At 38.4% G+C, this 5,000-nt stretch overlaps 1 protein-coding gene across 17 annotated transcripts in view; it reads right to left on the reverse strand.

Annotated features, from left to right (window-relative positions):
• The window catches only part of LOC144959892 (roundabout homolog 2-like), a 238,293-nt gene that overhangs the window by 184,168 nt on the left and 49,125 nt on the right, over positions 1–5,000 (reverse strand). For all 17 annotated transcript variants that reach the window (XM_078892727.1, XM_078892715.1, XM_078892725.1 and 14 more), the window contains exon 2: positions 4,318–4,472. The gene's annotated coding sequence lies outside the window, so the exon portion shown is untranslated. The remainder of the gene's footprint in view (positions 1–4,317; positions 4,473–5,000) is intronic.

A 5,000-nucleotide genomic window follows, 5' to 3' on the forward strand; every position in this document is an offset into this window, starting at 1 on the left:
TCTATCTATCTATCTATCTATCTATCTATCTATCTATCTATCTATCTATCTATCTATCTTTCTCTCTCTCTCTCTCTCTCTCTCGATTTTGTAATCTCTTTCTCTCTCTCCCGCCCCCATCTTACCTTCATCCCATTTCTGTCATAATCTATTGTCAATTCTTTTCAATCTCCTCCCACTATTTATATTCCCATTCTCCCCATCCGAATTATAAACACGATGACAATCCATTCAGGTCTAAATCATTTGATGCGGGTTGACAGAGTCTGGGAAACATTTTGACATATTAATGGATTTAGTCTATTCAATGAGCAACGAAACATATGACAAAATGATAATAATATTAATAATAATAATAATAATAATAATAATAATAATAATAATAATAATAATAATAATAATAATAATAATAATAAATAATAATAATAATAATAATAATAATAATAATAATAATAATAATACGGTGACAGCAGACACCATAATGGACTGTTTAAAACAATACAATAATTTATGAATAAAGTGGTTTATAATGCTATCATCATGGAGATAGTCATCTAATAACAGGGGAAGTAGTAACCTTTTAGAGATGTGTATGTGTATGTGTATTTATCTCTCTCTCTCTATTTATCTCTCTCTCTCTATTTATCTCTCTCTCTCTATTTATCTCTCTCTATCTCTCTCTATGTATCTCTCTCTCTCATATATATATATATATATATATATATATATATATGTGTGTGTGTGTGTGTATGTGTGCGTGTATGTGTATGTGTGAGTGTGTGTGTATTAGTGTATTAAAGTGTGTGTGTGTGTGTGTTGTGTGTGTATTAGTGTATTAAAGTGTGTGTCAGTAGAAAGTAGCAAGTGTTGAATATCTAATTAACCTAAATCTGTCATAACGCGTGTTGTATCCATTGAGAATGTGTGTCATGTATCATCAACTCATTGCTTAACCATTCAGTTGTGGACTCCATCCCTTAGTCATTTATTTACTACCCATTAAATATTTATTATTGAATTCATTGACTTTCATTCTTTCCTTCATTCTATCCTTAATCCACTTATCTCTTCTCTCTCTCTCTCTCTCTCTCTCTCTCTCTCTCTCTCTCTCTCTCTCTTTCTTTCTTCCCTCTATTTTTCGATCCATCCATCTATCTATCTATCTATCTATCTATCTATCTATCTATCTATCTATCTATCTATCTATCACACAAACACACACACACACACACACATACTATACTCTCTCTCTCTCTCTCTCTCTCTCTCTCTCTCTCTCTCTCTCTCACCATTTATTCCTCCACCCACCTCCATACCCCCCCCCACCCCACCCCAACCCCACCCCACACACTCATAAAGACAAACACAAAAACAACACTTCACTAACAGAAAAAAACAAAACAAACCAAAAACAACAACACAGAATACAAAAGCTCTAAGCTTACATTCTCAAAAGAAACACGAAAAACGAAACAAAAATAACAACCCTCCCCCCCCCCCCCCCCCCCCCCCCTCCAAATAAAACTCCCCCCCCCCCCACTCCCCACACACACACACAAAACACCGAGGAAACCAGCATCAGAATTTTTACTAGACGACGGACGGACGGGAATTGCCAGGGATTTTAAAGAGTGTACTGTGGAAAGTGACAAGGGAACAGATTATCTCAGATAAGGCCGAATATCTGAGAGGAATTCTGGGTAACGACTGGCTTTGTTCGTCCGATAACGCGATACACAAAATGTCAGATAAGCTGGGAAAGATCTAGAACGTTTGTCGAGTTGTCTGTTATCGCTGGAGGTAAATAGCCTAGCATTTTCTTCTTCTTTTATTTTTACTCTATCTTTCTCTAAGATTTTTTTTTATTTTTAATTTGAAGATTGAAAAGGTGGGGGGGGGGGGGGGGGGTTGAGGTGGGGACGATGGGGTGAGGGTGAGTGTAATTACAGAAAAGCGCGGTTTGGGGGGGGGGGGGAAGAGAGAGAGAGAGAGAGAGAGAGAGAGAGAGTGAGAGAGAGAGAGAGAGAGAGAGAGAGAGAGAAACCGTCGGGAGGTAAATAGCCCAGGTCTTTTTTCTTTCTTTTTTTCTCTCTATCTCTAAGGTTTTTATTTTGAAGATTGAAAAGGTGAGGGGAGTGGTCGGGTGGGAGCAGGGTTGGGGTGAGTGTAATGAGAGTAAAGCGCGTGGGATATGGGGGGGGGGGAGGGAGGGGTGGATGGAGTAGTCAGAGAACAGATAAGATGGAAAAAGAAAGAGAATATTAATATTTAGAGAAAAGAGAGAGTTTGGGGAATTGGGGGGGGGGGGGGGGGGGGAGGGGGGGAGGAGAGAAGAAGAAGAGAGAGAGAGAGAGAGAGAGAGAGAGAGAGAGAGAGAGAGAAGAGAGAGAGGAGAGAAGAAAGAGAGAGAGAAAGAAAGAAAGAGAGAGAGAGAGAGAGAGAGGGGGGGGGGGAGAGAGAGAAACAAAACACAACAATACAAGAAGCCCAGACTTGAAATCCCAGGCATAAATAAAATACACGTTAGATTTCGTTGTTTTGTTTTTTATCTCATCCAGTTTAACACTGACTGGACTCTCCATTTTTTCGACAAAACACATTTTCACCCATTTTATCCAGAAAAAAACCCAATTACTTCACCTATCGATATAATTGGATTCAATAGTCTGATGTCACGTCGCCCAGCAACGGCGAGTAAGCGTGGTTCTAAACAATGAAAATCGGTACTTTTAATTCTTCATTCTGGCTAGAACTTTTCATATTGTGTCATGTGATCAGAATGTATAAAGTCAAAACATGATCAGATTTATAATGGGGTTTGTTTTTTTTTCCCCTCTGGATACGTTTTATGCTCGTCGGATAAATATGTCATAAGGGCGTCCGCCATTGTTCCGATAGTTTAGAGCCAGTTTATTGGAGTTTTCGAGAAGGCCGATGAGCCTGCAAGTAGTCTTTCAGAGCCATGAGGCCCATCATGGAGCCAAAGTTTACCCGCTGTCTTTAGCGTTAAAATGGACTTGCAGTTGCTGCTTGCATGCTACCCTTTATATAGGACACTAGGTAGTAATTATATCGCAAAGTGCTTTCTGCCAAGTCTAACAGAACCAGCTACCCAATCAATCACTGTTGGGTGGATGGACTGAGGAGTATATATAAGAAAGATCGATCTCTGTCCCTTCGCTTTTGAATCCAGTGCTCTACCAACTGAGCTATCAAGTCGAGTCATTTTATTTTGAATCTTTTTTTTTTTTTTTGTTTTTGTTTTTGTGTTTTTGGACATAATGAACAAATAGGTATTTTGTCAGATGACGAGGAAGGAGTTGGCGGGGGTTGGATGTGGGGGGGGGGGGGGGGGGGGGGGGGGAATAGTGTCTGGGGTTGTGATTTATCACCAAGAGTTGTCGTTCGTTAAAGAAACGGATCGCCGCCAAGTCGGGTATACACACACACACACACACACACACACACACACACACACACACACACACAAACAACAAATTTAAATTGATTTAAAGTTCCACACATTGTTAATGTTCCTCGCACGCCCGTTTGCATGGAACGTAATAATAGTTGGTACGTATAATAGTATTAGGAAAGTGAATATAGCAGGCAGTTATGTTGGTAACAACAAGAGATGAAGTGAGTAGGAAAGTGCCAGAAGACAATAGAGAATGAAAGAAATGATATGACCTAAATGTGTTGCAAGCGCCGTAAAACCCTTAAAAACAAAAAAAAACAACATCTTGTTGTAATAGTATTAGTAGTATCAACGAGTTCATGCGTATATATATATAGCCGTACTCGGGGAAAAAAACCCATAATATTTTAAAATTTGGCCAGAAAACTCGTCCTTCCTTCACGTTATATCGATCGATTTAAATGACCCTCATCTTGGTCCCAAAAAAAATTAAAACAAAAAAAAAAATTCTCAAACCTGGGACTTCGCGAAATTCATGTACTGATCCATCAATTGTGCCCCGTGGCTTTGATTGATCCTTGGGGAGAAGGGTGTGTGTGTGTGGGGGGGGGGGGGGTGGGGGGAGTACTAGTTATAAAAAATAGGGACCGGACATCAATCAGATGGGCTACCAAACTGACAAATAAATAAACAGATTGACAGACGGACTGGTGGACGGACAGCTCCGACGACAGATAGAGAGACAAATAATAAAAAAATAAAAAAAGCTTAACATACAGACAGACGTTCGGACAAACAGACAAACAAATAGATGTCAACAGGACGGACGATGGACACACGGACTGTACAGACAAACATGCACGACACACACACACACACACACACACACACAAACTTACCAGCAACTCGGGGTTAATCCAATAGAGATATCCAATACGTGATAAGAGAGCAATGCTATTATCAATCAATTTCCCAATCGATAATCCCTTAAAAGTAAAAGTGTTGGAATCTGGGCTAAGCGTCTAGTCTTTTAGGTGAGGTAAGGGCTGGACTCCTGAAATCAGAAAAGAGACAGAAACAAGAATTATTAATTTCTGCTATTTCGAACATGAAAAATAAAATATAACAGAAAAGAAAGTTAATTAATTAATTATTAATAAGGGGGTAAGAAATAAATAAATCTATGTATAAATAAACGAATTAATGAATAATAAATAAATAAATAAATAAATTAATTAATGTTTGTTTTGTTTTTTGTTTTTGTTGGGTTTTTTCTTTTAGCTATTTGTGTTTTTGAGTAGTTTTTTCTTTTTCTTTTTGTTGTTTGTTGTTTTGTTGTTTTTTGGGGAGTTTTTTTTTTGGGTGGGGTGGGGGGGGGGGGGGGGTTGGGTTTGTTTTGTTTTTTGCTGTTTTTTTTGTTTTTTTTTTTTGTTTTGTTTTTTTTTTGGGGGGGGGGGGGGGGTGGCTATTTGTTTAGCGTTGTTTTTTGTTGTTTTTTTTTTTTTTGTTTTTTTTTTGTTTTTTTTTTTTGTTTTTTTTTGAGAAAAGAGGGAGGAGGAAGGGAGGATTTCCCAATTATTAT

The sequence above is a fragment of the Berghia stephanieae genome, chromosome 14, assembly GCF_034508935.2.
Source record: "Berghia stephanieae isolate SIO BIC M18660-M18661 chromosome 14, UCSD_Bste_1.3, whole genome shotgun sequence".
Lineage (NCBI taxonomy): Eukaryota > Metazoa > Mollusca > Gastropoda > Nudibranchia > Aeolidiidae > Berghia > Berghia stephanieae.